The sequence below is a fragment of the Sceloporus occidentalis genome, unplaced genomic scaffold (assembly GCF_023333645.1).
Source record: "Sceloporus occidentalis isolate IW3139 unplaced genomic scaffold, rSceOcc1.0.p SCAF_4, whole genome shotgun sequence".
In the NCBI taxonomy this organism is placed as follows: Eukaryota; Metazoa; Chordata; class Lepidosauria; order Squamata; family Phrynosomatidae; genus Sceloporus; species Sceloporus occidentalis.
In genome coordinates this window covers 1-25,038 of record NW_028316984.1, presented here as the reverse complement: position 1 = coordinate 25,038, position 25,038 = coordinate 1, and the positions used below count along the sequence as shown (strand labels likewise).

At 41.7% G+C, this 25,038-nt stretch overlaps 1 pseudogene; it reads right to left on the bottom strand.

The window, feature by feature from the left end:
• Positions 1 to 22,169, bottom strand: part of LOC149313372 (uncharacterized) — a 41,006-nt pseudogene extending 18,837 nt beyond the window's left edge.
• Positions 22,170 to 25,038: the final 2,869 nt, after the last annotated feature.

The following is a 25,038-nucleotide window of genomic DNA, read 5'->3' as shown; positions in this document are numbered from 1 at the left end:
TGTAGAGCACATTGCAAAAATCAAGTCTTGAGGTTACCAGCGCATGTACTACAGTTTCGAGGTCACCCCGTTCCAGGAAAGGGCGCAGCTGACGTATCAGCCAGAACTGATAACAGGCACTTTTGACCGTCGCATTCACCTGATTCCTCATCTGAAGCGACAAGTCAAGAAGCACCCCTAAACTGCAAACACAGTCCTTTGAGGGGAGCGTGAACCCCTCTAAGACTGGAGGTTGCTGCCCGATACCTGGTTTGGGGGCTTCTACCATAAGTACTTCCGTTTTGTCTGGATTCAGCTTGAGCTTGTTTTCCCTCATCCAGTTCATTACTGCTGCAAGACATTGATTGAGAGGAGAAATGCCATCTGTCGTCACTGCTGATGACCGAGACATGGAGAAGTATGTTTGGGTGTCATCAGCATACTGATAACACCCCGCTCCATGTCTCCAGATGATTTCTCCCAGCGGCTTCATATAGATGTTGAACAACATCGGGGACAGGATGGCGCCCTGAGGGACGCCACAATTAAGCTCTGTTTTTGAAAAGCAACTGTCCCTGAGCATCACCCTCTGGAATCTACCTGAGAGGAAGGAACGGAACCACTGCAAAGCAGTGCCTCCAATTCCTAGCTCTCTCAGGCATTCCAAGAGGATGCTGTGGTCTATTGTGTCAAATGCCGCTGAGAGGTCTAATAGCACCAACAGGGTCATGCTTCCTCTGTCGATGCTTAGACGAAGGTCATCAGTTAAGGCGACCATGGCAGTCTCCACCCCATATCCTGTCCTGAAGCCAGTTTGAAATGGATCTAGAAAATCGGCTTCATCCAAGACCACTTGGAGCTGAAGAGCGACAGCCCTCTTGATCATCTTACTCAAGAATGGCAGATAGGAAACAGGCCTATAATTTTTCATGTCCAGGGGTCCAGGGAAGGTTTTTTCAGAAGTGGTCTAACAACCGCTTCCTTTAAGGCAGGTGGTACACAGCCTACCCTAAGGGATGCATTGATGACATGTCTAAGAAATGCCATCAAGGCATCACCCCCCCGGATGGCCAGCCATGATGGGCAGGGGTCAAGAGGGCATGTCATCTTCCTCACCTTTCCAAGGATCTTGTCCACATCATCAGTACTCACAAGCTCAAATTGATCCAGTCTAGTCTCATAAACGGACTGACTGGACACCTCATCAATTGATTTTGCCCCAACACTGGCATCCAGGTGGGCTCTTATCTGAGAGATTTTACCTGCAAAGTAGTTGTCAAATGCATCACAGCAGACTCTTGTCGGGTTAAGTAGAGGGTTCTGGGTAGATGGCATCACCATCAGTTCCCTCACCACCCTAAACAGTTCTGCCGGACAAGACTTTGCAGATGCAATGCGAACAGGCGAGAATGATCTCCTCATTGCTTTTATTGCCTCTCTATAAGAATAAAGAAATTTCTTATGACGAGTTCTGTTAGCTAAGAGTCCAGTTGAGTGCCATTTACGCTCTAGTCGTTGTTCCACCCACTTCACATTCTTCAGCTCTCTGGTATACCAGGGCTTTCGATTCAAAGCGGGTGGGAAAGGACACTTGGAAGTGATTGTGTCAATAGCCCCGGCAAGATCAGTGTTCCATGTGTTCACCAGAGCTTCAACAGAATCACCGGCATTATCAACGAACAAACCCTCTAGGGCTTTCTGGAATCCAATTGGTTCCATTAGCCTTCGAGGGCGAACCATTCTAGTAGGTCCTCCACCCCCAGGGAGACAGACAATGGCTCTTAGTTCAGCCTTGACCAGGAAATGATCCATCCATGACAGTGCAGAGATACTGACTACCTCTGCCCACGGATATTCCTGTTCCGTACTGAAGACCGCATTGAGAGTATGATACGCAGAATGTGTTGGCCCGGTAACCAATTGGGAGAGGCCCATGGCTGTCATGGCTTCCATGAACTCCCGAGCCGCACCTGTTAAACTGGTCTCAAGTGGGATGTTGAAGTCGCCCAGAACTAAAAGCCTAGGCGACTCCAACAACAACTCCGAGACCAGCTATGTCAGCTCGGATAGGGAGTCTGTTAAGCAACGGGGTGGACGGTATACCAACAAAATCCCTATACTATCCCTGGTCTTCAGGTGCAGGGATAAATAACAATGTAATTTTGGATTGTTTATAATGTACAAAACCATGCCTCCCTTTGGATTCACTTTCCTAGAGTACACATGAGAGGGGAAATAAGAGCTGAGAAGACAATGTTTCCACAGCTTCTCTTCAAAGACTTCTTGAAATGCTGCTTCAGCTCACTGTATGGGAGCTGTTCTGGAATTGTAGACAATTCTCACTGGACTGACAGAATGAATGACAAATCGGGAAGAGCAGAATTATACTTTAACATAGATTCAGCATAAAGTAAAGACCCTCTCTCAAAGCTTAATCCATCACTCATACAGCCAATTCATCTTGCTTTTGCCAGTTTATAACCAGTTGGGAGTGGGTCATTACAGATTTTTAAAATATCTGGCTATTTAAATACATTAAAGAATACGACACACAAGAAGGAGGTTGAATTACATTTAGGTGTAAAAACTGAGAAGTATGCAAGGAGAGTCAGTGTGGTGCAGTGGTTTGAGTGTGGAACTAGGACTCTGGAAACCAGGGTTTGATTACCTGCTCAGATGTGAAACCCACTGGCTGACCTTGGGCAAGTCACATGCTCTCAGCTTCAGGGGAAAGCAATGAAAAACTTAATCTGAACAAATCTTACCAAGAAAACCCCATGATAGGTTCTCCTTAGGATCGCCATTAGTCAGAAACAACTTGAAGGCACACAGCAACAACAACAATGTATACAAGATGTAATAGATATAAACCAGTCAGATAAATTACAGCTGAAAATATTATTTCTACTAGAAGTGGAAAAATGTGGCGTAGTCCACTGTTCACACACAGAATGACAGCAGGAGCAAACCCTCTTTTTGACTTCACGAATTTGCACTGAAGAGTTTTGATTGTAGCTCAGTGAAGTTACCAAACCCAATGATCTTGGGTGTCATTTCCACCATTCTATTTTAGCTATAATTAATATAATTACAGAATGTCACTAAAATGCATTCAGAGACATAGCTGTGTTAGTCTGGACTATCAGTATGCAAAGGGATCTTGTAACACTTTTGAAACTAACTATGTGAAAGAAGTTGTAGTATAAGCTTTTGTAAACTTGGTTTAGTTTCTCAGGTACTTGGAGTGGACTGGTGCCTCCATGCATCTGAGGAAGCAAACCAAGTATATGAAAGCTTATGCTACAACATTTTCACATAGTTTAATTAATTAATTAATTTCATTAGTTAGTCTCAAAAGTGCTACAAGATTCCTTTGCATACTAAAATGTATATCAGGGGAAGAGACTCGTTGTCTGAAGGGTGGAATCAGCTCTAGGCAAATGTGTCAGGAGTCATACAGCAGCTGTGGGTGGCTACAGCCCAAAGTGGGTGAGCCCATATCCAAAGTTAACATGTGGCCCTGATATGCTTGTTCCCACACATATACACACTACTTATTGTCTCTGATGCACAGGCACACACACATATCCTTTTCTCCCCTTCCCCTAACTAATCCTTCTAGGGTAGGCAAAGAGTTCTGAGCAGCTGAGAAAAGACTGTTTCTGTTCCTTAGTCACCAAGATATGCTGTGTGCTGGCTCCTGAAAACAATTTTCTTAAACAAAATCTCTCAGCGACTTCATTGACTGATATGTCAATGAAAATCAATCTTCCCCAAGTTTAGAAAGCCAAGGCCCCATTCTCACTAGCCCATTTGCTCTGGATATTTGCCTTCATACCGAATCTGCCCGGAAAGAAGTTCATACTACCCTTTACCTTGATTGATGCAATTTGCCCTCTGAAGTTCACATTTGCAGTACCACTTTAAAATGCACCCTCCTTTGTTGTCAATCAAATTCACTTCTGCTTTCGTTAAAGGTGGCATATCCTACAATCATTGGCCAACGGAATTGGTTCTTTCCCCCCTCCTTTTTTAAAAAAAACTGGTGGCAGTGTGCGCATATTCTGTCAACTTGTCATATTTAAAAACCTCTAGGTGTGTGAGTGTGTGTTGTGTGTATTTGGGTCATTACACATTATGGCAACCCTAAAACGACCCCATCCTGGCAAGATTGGTTACGAGGAGATTTGCCAGTGCCTTTCCCCTGAGGCTGAGAGAGTGTGACTCTCCTAAAGTCATGGGATTCCAAAGCCTTGCCTCTGAATGCCAGCCTCTAGCTTCCTCTTTGCTTCCAGCCCAGCATTTCCTCCTCTTTGGAACCTCTTCCCTTCCCTTCCCTTCAAGCCCAATGCCACCTCTGAAGCCCTTACCTCCCTCCCCATGCCATCCTCTTCCCTTCCCTTCCATCCCAAAGCATGTGCATAATCTGTCACAATAATAATAATAATAATACCTCACCTCAGAATGCCATCTCTGCATCTTCTTTCTTTGCTTTCCCTCCTATTGCCACCCCAGAATGCCTTGCATACACATATACGTATGTAGCAAAAGCATTCACACATTGTATCAATTTGCCAAATTTAAAAGGAAACACAAGCATTCACATATTCTGTCACACACACAAAATTTTTTTAAAAAAATGCCACTTGCAGCGTGAAGTGCCGTGCCGGCAGCAAGCAGACGAAAGGGAAATGTAGCACAAGCTAACACATTCTATCAATATGTATCAACCTGTAGAACAAGCATTTGCATAATCTGTCAAAAATAAAATTACAAAAAAAAAAAGAGAGAGAGAGAAATCTGGCTTTGAGAGGGGAGGCATATTCTGCCCTCTGCCCTCCCTCTGACCTAAATCCCTCCCCTGAACTTGACCCAATCATGACCACGGCCAAGTTCACATTTACCAGCAGCAGGGAAGAAACGGTTTTTCCTAAAGGACATGGGAAATAATCCACTTTCAGGAAAAAACACTCTAAAGGGGATTTTCCCTGGATCGGGTGTGCAAAACCCTAATTCTGATGTGTTTAAACTGGTGCCAATGGGAACTTCCGACTTTTAATCTGGGTTACAATTTGGTACAAAAGGTAGTCTGAATGCCCCCCTATAGAGTCATCTGGAGCTAGTTCATATGCAGTACTCTTCATTACAATCTGCACAGTTTGCTCATTCTCTTTGCTTATAGAATACTATTTTCTGAGTTGGCTTGTAGACTGGGGAGTGATTTGCAGTTCATGGGATGGACCTTGAAGTCTCTTTCAGCCTCATGCTTCAAATTAAAAATATCTAGTGCAACAAGGAAAAAATAGTAACCTGATGTGAATACCCATATCCAAGACATCCATAGCAGAACATGAATTCCACCTCAACTGTGCAGAAAACCTAAAAAAAATAAAAATTCAATTTTAGTTAATCATTTTACACTGCAAATTAAAATTTAAAAGCTGTTGTAAAGGCAAGTAACTCCAGCTATACACTTTTCCTACTCTTTTTCTGAGTTCATATGTATAATAAATACTAAACTTTGAAATGTCATACTCTTGCCCATAAAGACAGGAAAATAAAACCCAGGAAAACTGCCTAGAAATACTAATACTAATTGATTCCTGCACCCTATGGCTTGATCCACAGCAGAACTTTGAGCAATAGAAGAAAATTTACCAAGTCAATTTTAAACCATTTCGCAAGCACCAACAGAAAATCTTTTCAACAGCAATGTTACAATATATCAGTGTTTGTACAGTACAGTATGAGAAATCTGTTCGCTAAAGAACATGCAACCATTTCAGACTGCATTGACTCTAGAGGGTTGCAAATGGGTTTTGAAAATTGCTGTGCATTGTCTATGCAATAGAGCTTCTGTTTGTCATTAATGCTTTTCAGAGGTCTGGGTACCAATCTGTGCTGCATCTGAAGAAGTGGATTTATATCCACAAAAGCTCATCTAAAATAAAAACCAGTTGGTCTTAAAGGTGCTGCTACATTCTTTTCCTCCCCCCCCCTCCTTTCTTTTTATTCCTTCTATGAGCAGAAAATGCTTTCCATTTTCAGAAGAGCACTTTGAGATAGCCTACAATGAGAATTCAGTATTGTGTCAAGGATACACATAAATAATCCAGATGCTGGGCAAGTCACATGCTCTCAGCCTTGGGAGATGGCAACAGCAAATCTCCTCTGAACAAATCTTGCTTGGAAAACCCACGATAGGTTGGTTTCAGGATATTTTCATACAGCCATAGCAGGATGCTCCTGTCACTATTGTGCAATTGTACAAAGACAATCAAACGATGCCACGTGGCACTGCGATAATTGCACCATTATCCTGCAAATAAATGAGTGAAAAGCGGCACTAGAGTTCCTATTTGTGGGATAATGGTGCGGTTATCGCAACACAATTCTTTTTTCTGCCCCCCCCCCCCGGGCCCCAACTTCACATCTCTAGTCTCAAAGAGAGGAGACCCACTGAATCAAAATTATGAGATCAGCAGTTGAATTTAGTGCAATATAAGTAAATATAAATGTCTATATGGAATGACTAAGACAATTTATACCTATAGAACCTTCGCTATGAAAAGAAATTTATTATAAGGCCCATTATTAACTTTAGTTCCCCACCACCACCACCACCACCATTTAGAGGATAAAACATTCTCCAAGAATTTAGATGTTGGTCATCTTTACTATAGTCATAATGAATTAAATTAAACCTGACAATCCATGAATAAGAATCTTAATCTTTGAGAAAGGGCAGACATTTTAATCTTCTTTCACTGTACAGTATCTCAATACAGATTTTTATTTTTTATTTTTGGTAAACCACCTGTGTAAGATACAGTGTAGAAAATTAGAGTAACATTTTTTTAGGAAAAATGAATTCATTAAAACAAACACTTTCAGCTTTCAATTATTCCATTAGAACCGTGCTAATTCAAAGCTTTAGAAGAAGCACTTGTCCCAGTTTACAAATGACAAACAAATACATCCAGAATGGGAAAATGTTCAATAATTTGGCTAAAAATGTATGGTGAAAGACTTGTTTTAAAAACAAATAGGCTGTGGCCGTAAGATTGTTCTTTTAAAAAAAAACTTCCCCTGACATAGTAGCTTCTGTTGCTGTTGCTTGTATCTGCAGATCATACATAGGGATAAACACGGGGATTAATTAACAGTGACCTTCTGAATCTACCACTCTAGGCCCATTTAGAAGCCTCTAATCTAATAAATTTCATTGCTATACAACAGAAAAAGGGCTTAGAGGTTACTGTTTCAGGATTAAAGCAGGATGGGCTGAAAGATATTTTCTAATTTCTAATTTCAGTATACCTATGTTGTTCTATAACATGACTCTATAAACAAGTTTATATATTATGTTAACTTTTCCCTCATCCATAACTCAAAACATTTAAAAATGTCCCTGTGCTGCAATGCTTAAATTCAGATTAAATATCTATTACAGTAATTTAGACAGATTGTTTACAGTAGTTCTGCAATATGCATTTTTCATTTTTTAAAAAGATACCTTACCATATTTCGAATTCTCATAGCACATATTTCAGTGAAGGACTGCTTCTGAATGGGGAGAAATAGCAACATTTAGAGAGCTCCTTCACTGCCCACAGATTTGCTCACTTCAGTCATTTCATTAAATTCCAAACTAAAGCCTAGAGGTTTGAAAAAGGCCAAGCTATTTCAGACCATTCATAACACTGTAATCAATCACCAGGTCTAATTCCATCCCTCTTTAATCGATAGCTCTTAGCTGATTATAAATCCATACTCATAACAAATGGTTATACAGGAAAGATAGCTGTGGTGTCCATTACAACAATCGTGAAGTTCATTGTGAAGTACGTAATAACTACTAGGACAACCAGAAGGGCATAAAAAGTCTATCAGTTTTCAAAATCTCTAGGGCTCTTCCTCAGGCAAGATGTTACTGAAAATATGTTGAGAGAGAGGACTGATGAGGTTGTGATTATGAAGTCTCCACAATGTCTTGAGATGGAGGAGGGGATCTGAAGACTTTCAAATGAGGCCCTAGCAGGCTTTAGGTTTTAGCTCAAGGAACCTCTAAGAATATTTGGAAAAGGAAAGACAGAAAAGTTTGGGTCCTTCATATATGAAAATATAAAATCCAATTATATGACTGGCTTCCCCAAATGTGGTACATATGCCCAATTATGAAAAACCCAAGAGTTTGTTAAAAATACAATCATAGCCTTGACTGATCAAAGGTCACAGTCTAGCATTTTGTTCCCAAGAGAGGCCAACCAAATGTTGTCTGGGAAGCCCACAAGTGGGCTTCATCTATTATTTGTCCCCAGCATCTTATATTCAGAGGTATAATACTCCTGAAGATAAAACTCACAAATACGGTACATTTTGATATCTTGGCTAAAATTTAACTGAGTTAAATCTTTGTACCAAATGAAGCGGGGGGATGTGTGTGTCAGAATATCCATGGGATTGGTATCCATGGTTTCACTCACCTGCATCCGGAAAAATGGTCTCTCTAGGCATCTGGAGTCCTCCAATACAACTCTATGGTCATGTCCATCCATAGCATGCGGTGCTAATCTCCATTACGAAGCCAAAGAGCCAACATTGTCAGAGACTACTCTGTGATCATGTGGCCAGCATGATTGCACAGAATGCTGTTTAGCTTCCCACCGGAATGGTACCTATTTATTTACTTGCATTTGCATGCTTTCTAATTGCTAGATTGGCAGAAGCTGGGACTTGTGATGGGAGCTCACCCCATCATGCAGCACCTGAGCCTCAAACTGCCAACCTGACGATCTTGCAATCAACAAAGTCAGCATCTTAACCACCTGAGCCACTGCATCCATTGACTAGGAAAATAAAGACTATTGGAATCAGGGTGGTAGACCTGTGCAAGGACCATAATACTTCACTATTGGCTAGGGCTGATGGGAGCTGGTCCAACAAAATACTGAGGGTAAAATAGTAAAATGTTATTTAGCTATCATTATAAATACCTACTACATACTTTCTACAAAACTGAGTAACATATATCTACACATTTGAAGAACAAATAATAATTACAATAATTATAAATAATGACATCTCTTTTCATTATACTTACTTGAATAACATCATAGAGGTGCATAGTCACATTCCCAAACAGCCTTGGAAAGTCCTTTGGTCCTTCAAAGCCCACCAGTTCTAATGTAATCCTATTCCTAGGATCACTTTTCTGCTTTGGAACCTGAAAATCAAAATATGGAGCAAATACATTTACTGAAGGAAGAAATTCAGGAAATGTTCCTTACTTGCAACAGACTTCATAGGAAAATCTTGCCTCAATCCTTTGTGTTCTTACACCGATAAAGACAAATATACCTGTTGTGACTCCATTTACTCCCCTTTCTCATCATAAAGCTACACATCTATCCATTCTGCCCTTTGCACAGTCACTAAATTATCAATTTAATTATCAAATTAGCTGCTTGCTCATAGGTCTCTTAAAACCCACATAATAATAATAATAATAATAATAATATTTATTTATATCCCGCCTCTCCCTGTATTGGATCGAGGTGGGTAACAAGATATCAAAGACAATAAAATCAAGTAAAACAAATAAACAAACAAACACGGAAACAATAGTTAAAAGACATATTACATTTCAAGTTCCCAAACTCCCTCCCACCCTACAAAACAATAAAACAATTCCCAACCGATGGCCAATAAAATCAATCAAGATCATTCAATCCAATGGGAATAATTAGGTAAGTGGAAAAATTGGAAGTCAGTTCGGGAAGGCTCGTCGGAAAAGATCTGCTTTTATTGCCTTCTTGAAGGCACCTAAAGATGTTATTTGGCGGATCTCATCCGGTAAATCGTTCCAGATTTTTGGAGTGGCAACAGAAAATGTCCTCAGTTCTCCCTGACTGCAATACATTCATCCCAGAGGACCTGAGAGTGTGGGAAGGATTATATGGGAGGAGGCGTTCCCTCAGGTATGTTGGACCCAAGCCATTTAGGGCTTTATAGGTACTGTAATAACCAATACCTTATATTGTGCCCGGAAGCAAATGGGGAGCCAGCATAGGGATTTTAAAATAGGTGTAATGGATTCAAATTTTGAACTTATTTGGACACCATAATTCAGTGATGGTGAACCTTTTAGAGGCCAAGTGCCCAAAATGCAACCCAAAACCCACTTATTTGTTGCAAAGTGCCGTGTCCCTCTGGCTTTCTAGTAACAAACTCTGGCAAATTCTGTGCTAGGGCAACGGCACATGTGCCCACAGAGAGGGCTCTGAGTGCCACCCCTGGCACGCGTGCCATAGGTTCACCATCACTGTATAATTCACCACCTCTGTCTTTGCTTACTCCATTATGATATTTGTCAAGGGTAGCTCAAATCCAAACAGATCCACAGATATGGGCTTCTGGTAGTCACCAGAAAGCGTTTGCTGGTCCAAAGCTAGAGAAAAATTCTTCTCCTTATATAAAGTTAGTGATAAATCAGAAGTTTATATTTATTCTTAATCTCTGTAAATGAACTAATATCCTTGACCTTATCTGAGCACCCCATGTTGTCTTTCATGGGAACATTTCCCCTCTACAGAAGAATAAAACACTTCTTGATTCTCTGGTATATGGCTGTGCATACATCTTTTTACAAATGTGAACAAGGACACTGACCACTCTCAGAAATATAATAGCTAATAAGGAGTCTTTAGCCTAATTTATGAAGACTATATATGAACAGAAAAAATGTACCTTTACTGAAAAATATCTCACATCTCCAAAGTTGATTGTTATGGGCTTTCTGCTATTCTTATTTGCTTTGAAAACTTGAGGATTTGTGCATTTCATGATTTTATCAATACTAATACGGACCAGTAAATAAGTGTCACGGTTAACAGTGACTTTTTAACAGGGTCTTCTGTTAAGGAAGCATAAATCTTTCTGGTAAGAGAAAAGAAGATGATCATGGAGTAAAATACCACAAAAACTGAAAAATGATCAATTCTGTTTAGCATCCTGTATGTATAAAACCCATTCACAGCACTTGTAACAAGGGCTAAAACTGACAACACAAAAACGTCTGTCATCATATTTCCCAATATTTTCACATTTTTGTGTGTGTAAAATTCATGTATGTCTGTGGGGGGTATGTGTCCTTATGTGATTAAAGTAGTAATGATGGGGGAAGGATTAATCCTTTTGCCTGTATGATTTCTCTCTGCTAAATAGTCCCTCCAGTCTCTTAACCCAATACCTATATCAGTATATACCAATACTGATACCAAGAGACACCATCAGATGTGGGGGTAAATAGGTTGTAAGTATGCAGTTATACTTATGTCCTTCCATGGCAAGCCCCAGTTGAGTTATGTAATCTCTGAATCATCTCTAGATTTAAAATTCTCTGTATTCAGATGTATGCATGGTTCTGAGGGAGCTCAAGCCTATGAAAGCTCATACTACAAACGTCTTTCAGTTAGTCTCAAAGATGCTACATTGCATACTAAATTCACTAAATGCTAAATCTGCAGTTTTATATATTCCTGCAAATTAGTTCTGCTGTATCCATTGGAATCTGATTCTGACTAAATTTGCACAGGACTGCACTGCAATTGAAACATGTTCTGCCATATTGACTGCGTAATTTACTAAAAGTTTCCAGACTGGTTAACTGTCACACTCAATTTTATAGGCAGCAGAAATTGGTTTTACTACTATTATTCTCTGGGTATTTATTTACTTTGGGTAAAGGTTTGAAAAAGGATCAGTAAATACACTGAAATAGAAAGAAAAGCAAAATAGCAGTCAGAGTAATAAGTAAGCAAAAGTTGCACATTTGTTACATCTAAATTAAGGCTGGGTGATTTATGGCTTTCCAGATGTTGCTTGACTTACCACTGGCCATGCTGGCTGGCAGAAACCCCAGTCCAAGAAACTCTGGAGGTTCACAACTTGCCCAACCCAGATGTAAAGCAACATGCAAAACAAATTTAGAGGCACACAGAAGAAATTCTATGTTTAGTGTCTCATTTGTTTTTGAAAAATATTAAGAGCAGCTGCAATAAGGGGGATCAGAGAGCAATGACAACACAGAAAGAGAGATTTAATTCCCATTGTATCAGATCCCTGAACTGGGTTCTCTCCTTCAAACCTTGCCTTTTGCCCACTGGAGGAAATTGACAGGCACATGTGTGATAGTGGTGACTTTGAAATTAGTATTTTTTTTTAAACACAAGCACATAGAAATCATAGTCACAGCTCTCTCGCTACATAGCTGTACTCTGAGAAAGTACAGTTGTCGGTATACTTCAATAACTAAGAGAAAAGGATACACTTGGGGGTGAAATCTTTGCACTGCTTCACAATAACTGCCATCAAGCCAACCTATAAGAATATGAAATGTCAAATTAGAACCATTATAAAGTCGCATTACAGTCAAGGACAAGATTTACTAAAAACATTTAGTAGCCATGTACAAGTTTTGCAGTTATTGGGCAAAGTCCTGGAATTCTATACTCAATTCTGCTGCAAATTTAAATAAGGCAAAGCTTAATGTATAAAGGTTATCCGTTTACTAAGCCTATCAAATCAGGTTTGCACTACTGCAGGTTTTCTTAGAAATAAGCACCTGTGTCCAATGAGGTTTTCTTTCAGAATTGCAGTCTTCTGAGTGTGGTTATTCAAGAACACACACACATGAATCATTTTGTGCCTGTGCTGAACAGGTTCAGTATTAGGTACTGCAGAATAATGTCTGTTTTCAAGAGCTCTGCCCCTGTCAAATGTTTGTGCTGAAGCAGGGCTCCTGTCTTTTCTTCCAGTTCCATCAACGTACCCCATTACCAAAAGGAAAAAACAACCACCCATGACCCCATGAGAAAGAAGGCGGGTGGATTTTCTAAGTCCTCAAATAAATATTAAAAGAACCATAACTACATCTCTCTGCTAAATAGTCCCTCCAAGCTCTTAGCCAATACCTATATCAGTATACCAATACTGATACGTTGCCATTCACCAACAGACCAACACAGAGATTAACATATAAATCACTTCCTCTCAACCAAGGGTCACACAGTATATATACCCCACTCACTTCCATGCCAGCATTCTCTGAAGATGCCAACCACAGATGCTGACAAAACATCAGGAATAACAATTGCATAGCCTGAAAAACCCACAGAAAACTAACCATAACTACAGTTAGGTAGCCTGTCCTTCTCTTTGTGATCTCTCATACATATGGGTGATAAGGAAGCTAATTTTACCAGGAGGAGGTAAGCAGGGTCAATGTGTCCCAGAAGAAAGGACAACAAACCCAAGACAGTATCTTGTCAAGCCTGGACATCTAGTTATTTAACTATCATTATAAATGGAAGATTGGGCCTATGTGCTGCCCTGCATCCTGCAGTGAGCATCCACTTAAAAATGTACCGTAGTTGATGCCACCATTGCTTGACTGGAAGGAGCAAAAAGCTCCACGGGTAATAGCTTACAATCCACTTCCAATGCCGATTAGGTGGTTTCTATGACCTACTGAATAGAGCCTGGAAGGCTGGCCTCAATAATACTTTATTCCAATGGAACTGAAGGTAAATTGGATAGCAAACGGCATATAGTACACCTGCTATCCTTGGTGATAACACAGTATTGTAACTAGAAATGTAGTCTTAAAGGGCAAAGCCCAAGTTCAGATACTGCCATATGCTGAAATAGCTTTCCCATAAGACTAGCCAGTACTAGCAGAAGGCTTCTTGAAATTGTCAGTGGAACATGAGGTAGCTGGACATGCTAAGCCTTTGCAGAAATAAATTAAGACTGGGGTGTCTGCACAAAGAAGGAGCCCCTTTGGGGGGCAGCATATACTCAAACGAAAAATGCTGGGGATGGGAAGAGAGTGAAAGAGACCTAACTTTGGCAAAGGAAGGGAAGGACCTGGGGGCAGAGAATGGATCATGGTATTCTCTCTCTTATTTCCTATCATGTGACCTTTGCCTAGCCTGGCAGGAGATAACTGTCCCCTTCATTGCATACAAAGGCCTTGTAACCCAAGTGACTTCAGAAAATCAAGAACATAAAGATTAATAAAGACCAAGATAAAGTGTCTCAAAGTTAATCACATCCCCATCCTTCAGCATTTTATTTGTTGTCCCATAGTACCTGTTTAACAACAAGTAAAATGCCTGGCATTGAAAAATAGCATTAAGAACATACTTAGTCTACATACCACATCACCGCAAGGAATTAAATTATGGATGTCACTGGACGCAAAAGAATCTTCAGAGGTCTTCTGACTTCTCAACAACATCTATAAAAAGTGTGGGGGGGGGGGAACAGGTTTTGCAACTGATTACAAATAATAAATATTGCAACCTGAAATAACCTAACCTCTGAAGAAAAAAAATACGGTAATGGAGCCAAAAAATCAAAAAAATAAACATAGTAACTGTTTCACGGGATTGGCCCCAAGTCCAGAATCCTGCTTCAGCATGGAAGGACAAGTGTGATGTTGCACTTTGTGCTGAGAGGGCTGGGCCAACTCCTTTATGAGTAAAATTATATCTGGGGCTAGTTTGTTTTTTTAAATTGCAAGTAAGAGGAGACACTACTTAAGTGCAAAAAAAGTATATCTGGTATAGGAAAAAGTGGACAATCTAGTGCCTTCCAGATGCAAGACACTAAAGGGCACACCATGCCCAGCCATCCACTCTGATGTATTTATTTACTGATTTTTAACCTTCTACCTTGACCTTCTGCCAACAAATTATTCCAATAGCAGAATACAATGTAAACCTTAAAAAAATAATTAAAACACTTCAGTGAAATTAAAATGTCCAGCCTGTCCAAGTCCCAACCAGTTTCTGGAATTAATAAAAAAAATATTAAAATTGATTATACATAACTTTAGTCTGACCTTCCCAGAATGGTGCTTTCCAGGTGTTTTGGATTACAAATCCCAGCACTCCTAACCAGTGGCTATGCTTGCTGGTACTAATGAGAGTCGCACAGTGCATGTATGTATTGTTAGAGAAGTGTTTTGAAGTTTTGATTGAAGAAGCAAATTAATTTTCATTTGAAACTATAGGATGTTGGTTTTGTTGGGTGAACAGATTCAGCACCAACATTATTATTATTATTATTATTATTATTATTATTTTATATCCCGTCTTTCTTCCAATATAGGGACTCAAGCCAGTGAAGATTTAAAACAATACAATTTAAAAACTGTACAACATTAAAATGTATAAATATAAAATTTTAAAAACAATTAAACCATTTTAAAAGTTAAAACAGATATGCATTAAAATTGAATGTTATAATACAACATAAAATTTAAAGAGCACAACATTCCCAGACCTTATCAATTTGTCAAGGCCTGCCAACACAAGAACGTCTTTACCTGCCGCCGAAAGGACACCAGGGATGGAGCCATACTCGCCTCCCTAGGGAGGGAGTTCCAAAGCTTGGGAGCAGCCACTGAGAAGGGAGATACAATCCTTCAAATAGCCTAGACCCAAGCCTGTTTGGTTGTACAGTGGGACCTCAGTATTCGCAGACTTGCCATCTACAGATTTAGGCACATGCACATTGTGGTGCTGCCATTAGGGACAGCCCCATTGTCCCCAGTGGCGGTGCATGTATGTGGCTGTGCTGCCATTAGGCAATATTGGAAGTCCCATTGTCCCTAATGGCAGTGCGGTCACACGCACGCACTGCCATTGGGGAGAACAGAACTTGACAATCTGTGGATTTTGGTATCCATGGGGAGCGGAGGTGGAATGGATCCCCCATGGATGCTGAGGGCCCAATATAGGTAGACTACACTTCTCCTGTGTGTGCATAATGGCTGTGTAGGACTGCGGTTGATGCTAGCTGCTTCTGTGCTTTCAAAATTAAGGTTGAAAATATGCAGTAATATCAAATGGATAGCTGCTTTGATCCTGAGGTTCATAGCAGGTTTAGAAGCTCTGGGTTGACATTTTATTGCTTGCCAAATCCAGTTAAAAGGGAGGGGGGGGGGGGGAAATCAAGTTGGAAAGCTGCATTATGGATCTAGGGCCAAAATAAATGTTCCTGATGAGAAATCTACACGTAGGACAAGAGGCCACTGTCAGGTTGAAATATGGAGAAACAGAATGATGCCCATTTGGCAAGGGTGCAAGGCTGCATTCTGTCACCCTGTCTGTTCAACCTGTATGAAGAAAACATCATCTGAAGAGGCTTGGACACAGAAGAAGGAGAAGTAAAGATAGAAAGAAGGAATATAAAAACCCTAAGATATTTGGACAACACCACACTACTAACTAGCAGAAAACATTGCAGACCTAGAGCAACTCCTAAGGAAGATCAAGGGGGAAAAGTGTAAAGGCAGGCTTAATGCTGAACATAAAGAAAACAAAAATAATGACCAAAGAAGATCTACATAAATTCAATCTAGGCCTTACATTGCAGAATGAGACCAGTTCAGCATTTTTTATGCAGTTCTTCCCCATCTGAAACAGTGTCATACAAAAGGATGTAGCTGTCCAAAAACACTTTGCTATAGGGTTGCCTATTCAGATAAGGCAAGGCAGTCTAAACATGGCTTCAAAACCTGTCTTTTGCATGAAGATGGCATGATACTAGATTGGATATTGCTGCCTTTGAGCTAATTTTGGCCTAGGATGATCTCTCAGGAACACTCAGGAAAAACCAGAAAGATCAGAAGAACAGAATGTTAACAAGATGACACCAGAGTAAAGAAGCCGGAGAGGCAGGATGGGGAAGAGATGACTGTAGGGCCTGCCAACTGATTCCAGCCTCTTTGCCAGATGGAGAGAAAGCTTCCTACCATCATTTGCTTGACCAAGAACAGCTGTGCATTTATTGTATTGAAGGATACAGTAGGCAGATTCACTGAAAGACAGACATTGCTATGCTAGATAATAATAATATATGAGCCATCAGGCAGACCAGCAACATCGGCGACTGCCTGAAGGAAGAGGCCCCTCCCTCCTCAACTGTCATCTCGGCCTCAGAGGGAGCCATCACGCAGACCAGCAACATCTTGGACTGCCTGAAGGAAGAGGCCCCTCCCTCCTCAACTGTCATCTCGGCCTCAGAGGGAGCCATCAGGCAGACCCAGCAACATCTTGGACTGCCTGAAGGAAGAGGCCCCTCCCTCCTCAACTGTCATCTCGGCCTCAGAGGGAGCCATCAGGCAGACCAGCAACATCTTGGACTGCCTGAAGGAAGAGGCCCCTCCCTCCTCAACTGTCATCTCGGCCTCAGAGGGAGCCATCAGGCAGACCCAGCAACATCTTGGACTGCCTGAAGGAAGAGGCCCCTCCCTCCTCAACTGTCATCTCGGCCTCAGAGGGAGCCATCAGGCAGACCCAGCAACATCTTGGACTGCCTGAAGGAAGAGGCCCCTCCCTCCTCAACTGTCATCTCGGCCTCAGAGGGAGCCATCAGGCAGACCCAGCAACATCTTGGACTGCCTGAAGGAAGAGGCCCCTCCCTCCTCAACTGTCATCTCGGCCTCAGAGGGAGCCATCACGCAGACCAGCAACATCTTGGACTGCCTGAAGGAAGAGGCCCCTCCCTCCTCAACTGTCATCTCGGCCTCAGAGGGAGCCAGCAGGCAGACCAGCAACGATCAAGTTTCATACAAAGGATTCATATAAAGGTTCAGTCTTAGGATTGAGATCAACGTAGAGACCAAGGATTCAGATCAAGCTTCATGTCTTCAGATCAAGCTTCATTAGAAGAATTCAGATAATGTTAACACCAAGGATTCAGATCAAGGTTCAGAGCAAGGATTCAGATCAAGTTCCATAAAAAGGATTCATGAAAATGTTCATACATAGGATTCAGATCCATGTTCATTAGACGGATTCAGATCAAGCTTCATTAAAAGATTCAGATAATGTTAACACCAAGGATTCAGATCAAGTTTCATTCAAAGGATTCATATAAAGGTTCAGTCTTAGGATTCAGATCAAGGTAGAGACCAAGGAATCAGATCAAGCTTCATGCCTTCAGATCAAGCTTCATTCAGATAATGAAAGGATTCAGATAATTGAACACCAAGGATTCAGATCAAGGTTCAGAGCAAGGATTCAGATCAAGTTCCATACAAAGGATTCATGAAAATGTTCATACATAGGATTCAGATCAAGGTTCATTCCAAGGATTTAGATCACGTTTCAGAACAAGGATTCAGATCAAGTTTCATACAAAGGATTCATATAAAGGTTTAAACCTAGGATTCATATTGTGCAGACCTAGGATTCAGATCACGTTTCAGAACAAGGATTCAAATCAAGTTTCATAAAAAGGATTCATATAAAGGTTCAGTCTTAGGATTCAGATCAAGGTAGAGACCAAGGAATCAGATCAAGCTTCATGCCTTCAGATCAAGCTTCATTCAGATAATGAAAGGATTCAGATAATGTTAACACCAAGGATTCAGATCAAGGTTCAGAGGAAGGATTCAGATCAAGTTCCAAACAAAGGATTCATGAAAATGTTCATACATAGGATTCAGATCAAGGTTCATTAGACGGATTCAGATCAAGCTTCATTAGAAGGATTCACATAATGTTAACACCAAGGATTCAGATCAAGGTTCAGAACAAGGATTCAAGCAATATGCCAACAACATACTGCACTTAGAAGTCAGCATGACAGAACTCAGTGGGACTTCTTTTTGTGTCGGCATGTATCTAGTATAAGACTATACTGATAATATCATTTTCTTGTCTTCTGAAAAATCCTAATTGACTTGCCAATTTAACAGCTAAATTGTGAGTTGATCAGTCTTTCCCAGAGGTTGAAAAAAAAAGTTTAGGGACCACAACCTAGTGTGAACAATTCTAGCTGTTGTAGTCCAAAAAGTAGTTTTTCTAAGCTCTGCCCTTTTCTACCTCCACTGAATTTTAGCACATAGAGCATCAGTGGCAAGCCTCACAAAAACAGCTATATAAAGAAACTTACGCAATATTTGCCATGTTCATATCCAGTGATTCAGCTAGGCTAGGCACTTTTATTTTACTCTTCACTCTGGAGTAAAAATAGTAAAGAGATACATGAGCTTGTCCCTCTTAACTATGGGGACTCAAATAGAGGAAGGAAGGAACCCCATGGTTTGCTCAGAGTGGAGTGAATCTATCTGTCTCTTGGCATAAGTTGTACTCAGGCTTTGAGATTGTATAAATGTGTCACAGAATCATCCTAGCCTGTGCATAGCAGCTGCAGGGGATGGGGAAACAATTTGAAACACAAAAGGGGTAGAAGTCAGAAAGGACTGTGTACATAACCAGCAGCGCTGCTGCAGTAGGTTTGTAATCACATGGCAGAGGTTGGAGAAAAGGAATCTGAAGCAGAGCAGTGGTAGTAGGTCATACCCTCCAACATTTCACAGATGAAAACCAAGGCACATGTGGCCAAGTGTATATCAGAATGTGGTCAAGATGACAAATGTTCCTAATGAGGAAGAATACACAAACCAGGAGAGGCTGCAGCAGTTTGCTTTCACCTGACTCTACTAGAAAGGGCAAGATTCTGTTTTGCTCTCTCCCTCTGCTGAGTTAATTGAATGTAAATTACTTTTGTGCTTTGAAATAAGTATGCTGCAGCTGAAATAAGCTGAGGCCAAATGGGGGAAAGTGGGAGGATGAGAGAGAAAGTGGGACATTTAAAAAGTGGAACCATTAAGGATTAATTGGGACTGTTCTTTCCAAACTGGGACAGTTGGAGGGTATTCAGCACCTCCTCCATCACCCTTTATACCCCTGCCCCTGCACACACACTTTTCTTAAGATAAAACAGTCTAACAGTTCTGGTACATAAACATTCACATGCACTGGAGCACTTTTTTGGTGTGCTCGTGTGGATTACCATTATCTAGGGACAACAAAGATGGTTCTTGAACTGAAACCCACTATTCACTTGAACTGGCAGTTAGTTACAACAAGAGTTCCTACCCATAATTTGATTCTTTGATTTTTTTCCCCTTTGAAAACTACTTTTGCAAGGCATAGAAAGATAAAAGACAGTATTTGGTGCTTTATTTTCTCTTTGTTGTTGTTGTTGTTGTTGTTGTGTGCCTTCAAGTCATTTCCAACTTATGATGACTCTATGGCAAACTGATCATGGGGTTTTCTTGGCAAAATTCGTTCAGATGAGGTTTGTCATTGCATTCTCCTTCCTCTGAGGCTGAGAGAGTGTGATTTGCCCGAGGTCAAACCCTGATCTCCAGAGTCATAGTCTGATGATCAAACCACTACACCATGCTGGCTCTCTTTATTTTATCTAAAGGTAAAGGTAGTCCTTTGACATGAATGTCTAGTCGTAACCGACTGTAGGGAGCAGTGCTCATCTTCTTTACTAAGTCAAAGAGCCAGCGTTGTCTGAGGACTGCCCTGGTGGTCACGTGGCCAACATGACTGCACCAAATGCTGTTATCTTCCCACCAAAGTGGTACCTACCTATTTGCATTCCCATGCCTTTGAACTGCTACGTTCTAGTGATGTAGGGTTGCCATAAGTCAGGACCTCCAAACCGGGACAAATCTAGGACAAGAGTAGGACAAGATTTTCAAATGTAGGACAACATTTCTAAAATGGAGGACACGCAAAAAAATTGGTGATTTTTTTTTTTTAATCTTAATCTAAATGCATGTTTCTTAGGCATGATCAAAATGGAGGACATTTTGACATTATTCCTGGACAGATGTCAGGAATGTAATTCCCTTTCTGGCCACATACACACCCAATTCTAAAACACACACACACATAGCACATTTACACTATCATTTTTTCTTTCTTGCTTGCTTGGGTTGGATTTTTAATACTTTTGCCTGATGAAGATGTCAGTGGAGCTTTGAAAGCTTGCATGATATATTTTGTGCATTTTGCTTGGTACTATACAGGTATCACTGCATAGTAGCTTTTGGCTGTTACTGTACTTGTGTGTCCAATCTGTTAGCATAGAATATTTTAATGTGTGTGAACATTCTTGATAAGCGTAATCCTGAAAGGTAGACCATGTGAAGAATCATAATGACAATACTAGAAGGTCCAAAAGGTTGGAGTTAACAAAGAGAGTATGGGCAAGTCCTACTCTCCACTCTCTCAGCCTCAAGGAGAGATGAGAGGTCTGGCAGCAAACCTCTTCAGAACACAATCTTGCCAAGAAACCCCAGGATAGCTTTGCCTTATTATGGTCTCAAAGTGCTTTTCAGTTCTAAGTCTCTGGTGCCACAGCCATTCTGCAAACTACAATTTCCACATCCTGGCAGGGCTGCCATAAGTCAGAAAGGAGTTGAAGGCACACAATAGCAATAACAATAACAACAGAAGAGGAGGAAGAGGAAAGAAAAGAAGAAGGAGGGAAGAAGAGGGGGCTGGCTTGGTGGCTAGAGAATTGGAGGAGCCAGAATGGCCCTGCAAACCCAGTGGGAGACCTTGGGCAAGTCACACTCTCTCAGCCTCTTAGGAGAAAGTAAAGGCAATCCTCTCCTCCTTTGAAGAAACTGTGCCAAGGGAACTCTACACAGTTACAACAGAAGAGGAGGAGGAAGAAGAGGAGGAGGAAATAATAATAATAAGAAGAATAACTTTATTAGGGCCCTTTGGCCAGCACAATGACAAAATCCCAATTTAAAACACATGATAGGTTCATGTAGAGGCAGATTGGAGAGTATAAACAAATGACAGTCTATCAAAAGCAAGGATAGGGCTGCAGGATCAGGCAAAGACACAACAAGCCCTGGGTCCTCCAGGGAAAAGAGGAGGAAAGGAAAGAAGAAGGGGGAAGAAAAGGAGGGGGAGGAATAAGAGGAGGCTGCCTTAGATGGAGGAGACAGAGGCCTGGGGCTTTTTCTCCCTCCTCTCCCCAGAAGCCATAGCCACCCACAAAGCAGAGAGGAGCCCCAAAGGAAAGGCAAAGCAAGGAACCTTAAAGGGAGTCTCTAGTGCCTGCCTTTGTGCTGAGCTCTTGGTGACGGAGGAGGGAGGCTGCCAGACCAGGGAGCCCCTGCCATGCTCCTTCTCCTTCTCCCTGGAGGCATCCATCTTGGCTGAGGAGGAGGAGGAGGAGGCGTGACCAAGGGGGTCACATGGGGGGAAGGAGCCAATCCTGCCTTCTTCCAGGCAGGCAGAGCTGGAGGCCTACCCTGAGGAGGGAGCGGGCCTTCTCGCCCTTGAGCTTCTGGGCGGGGGTGACTGACGGGGGCCAAGCTGCTTTTGCTGGCCATGTGCTTCAGGCCTCGGGGGTAGGCCGCGGCGGGCGAAGAGAGGCCCTCAGACGGCCGCAGCCTCCACAGTTCTATCTATGTATGAAGCCACCATACCTGAGGAGTACTAGATGAAATCCTCCTTATATTTTTCTATGCTGTAAAAACACCCTTTTGTATCGAAGCGCTGGCTCGGTGTTTCCCCTGAATTCTCCACCTTCACAAGAATCAGCTTGTCTTGTAGAACTGACGGAGGCTTTGCCGATGGGGTCCTAGATGAAATCCTCCTTATATTTTTTCTATGCTGTAAAAACACCCTTTTGTATCGAAGCTCTTGCTCGGTGTTTCCCCTGAATTCTTCACCTTCACAAGAATCGGCTTGTCTTGTAGAACTGACGGAGGCTTTGCCGATGGGGTCCTAGATGAAATCCTCCTTATATTTTTTCTATGCTGTAAAAACACCCTTTTGTATCGAAGCGCTTGCTCGGTGTTTCCCCTGAATTCTTCACCTTCACAAGAATCGGCTTGTCTTGTAGAACTGACGGAGGCTTTGCCGATGGGGTCCTAGATGAAATCCTCCTTATATTTTTCTATGCTGTAAAAACACCCTTTTGTATCGAAGCGCTTGCTCGGTGTTTCCCCTGAATTCTTCACCTTCACAAGAATCAGCTTGTCTTGTAGAACTGACGGAGGCTTTGCCGATGGGGTCCCAGATGAAATCCTCCTTATATTTTTCTATGCTGTAAAAACACCCTTTTGTATCGAAGCTCTTGCTCGGTGTTTTCCCTGAATTCTTCACCTTCACAAGAATCAGCTTGTCTTGTGGAACTGACGGGGGCTTTGCCGATGGGGTCCTAGATGAAATCCTCCTTATATTTTTCTATGCTGTAAAAACACCCTTTTGTATCGAAGCGCTTGCTCGGTGTTTCCCCTGAATTCTTCACCTTCACAAGAATCAGCTTGTCTTGTAGAACTGACGGAGGCTTTGCCGATGGGGTCCTAGATGAAATCCTCCTTATATTTTTCTATGCTGTAAAAACACCCTTTTGTATCGAAGCGCTTGCTCGGTGTTTCCCCTGAATTCTTCACCTTCACAAGAATCGGCTTGTCTTGTAGAACTGACGGGGGCTTTGCCGATGGGGTCCTAGATGAAATCCTCCTTATATTTTTCTATGCTGTAAAAACACCCTTTTGTATCGAAGCGCTTGCTCGGTGTTTCCCCTGAATTCTTCACCTTCACAAGAATCAGCTTGTCTTGTAGAACTGACGGAGGCTTTGCCGATGGGGTCCTAGATGAAATCCTCCTTATATTTTTCTATGCTGTAAAAACACCCTTTTGTATCGAAGCGCTGGCTCGGTGTTTCCCCTGAATTCTTCACCTTCACAAGAATCAGCTTGTCTTGTAGAACTGACGGAGGCTTTGCCGATGGGGTCCCAGATGAAATCCTCCTTATATTTTTCTATGCTGTAAAAACACCCTTTTGTATCGAAGCGCTTGCTCGGTGTTTCCCCTGAATTCTTCACCTTCACGAGAATCAGCTTGTCTTGTGGAACTGACGGAGGCTTTGCCGATGGGGTCCTAGATGAAATCCTCCTTATATTTTTCTATGCTGTAAAAACACCCTTTTGTATCGAAGCGCTTGCTCGGTGTTTCCCCTGAATTCTTCACCTTCACGAGAATCAGCTTGTCTTGTGGAACTGACTGAGGCTTTGCCGATGGGGTCCTAGATGAAATCCTCCTTATATTTTTCTATGCTGTAAAAACACCCTTTTGTATCGAAGCGCTTGCTCGGTGTTTCCCCTGAATTCTTCACCTTCACAAGAATCAGCTTGTCTTGTAGAACTGACGGGGGCTTTGCCGATGGGGTCCCAGATGAAATCCTCCTTATATTTTTCTATGCTGTAAAAACACCCTTTTGTATCGAAGCGCTTGCTCGGTGTTTCCCCTGAATTCTTCACCTTCACAAGAATCAGCTTGTCTTGTAGAACTGACGGAGGCTTTGCCGATGGGGTCCTAGATGAAATCCTCCTTATATTTTTCTATGCTGTAAAAACACCCTTTTGTATCGAAGCGCTTGCTCGGTGTTTCCCCTGAATTCTTCACCTTCACAAGAATCAGCTTGTCTTGTAGAACTGACGGAGGCTTTGCGATGGGTCCTAGATGAAATCCTCCTTATATTTTTCTATGCTGTAAAAACACCCTTTTGTATCGAAGCGCTGGCTCGGTGTTTCCCCTGAATTCTTCACCTTCACAAGAATCAGCTTGTCTTGTAGAACTGACGGAGGCTTTGCCGATGGGGTCCTAGATGAAATCCTCCTTATATTTTCTATGCTGTAAAAACACCCTTTTGTATCGAAGCGCTTGCTCGGTGTTTCCCCTGAATTCTTCACCTTCACAAGAATCAGCTTGTCTTGTAGAACTGACGGAGGCTTTGCCGATGGGGTCCTAGATGAAATCCTCCTTATATTTTTCTATGCTGTAAAAACACCCTTTTGTATCGAAGCGCTTGCTCGGTGTTTCCCCTGAATTCTTCACCTTCACAAGAATCAGCTTGTCTTGTAGAACTGACGGAGGCTTTGCCGATGGGGTCCTAGATGAAATCCTCCTTATATTTTTCTATGCTGTAAAAACACCCTTTTGTATCGAAGCGCTTGCTCGGTGTTTCCCCTGAATTCTTCACCTTCACAAGAATCAGCTTGTCTTGTAGAACTGACGGAGGCTTTGCCGATGGGGTCCTAGATGAAATCCTCCTTATATTTTTCTATGCTGTAAAAACACCCTTTTGTATCGAAGCGCTTGCTCGGTGTTTCCCCTGAATTCTTCACCTTCACAAGAATCAGCTTGT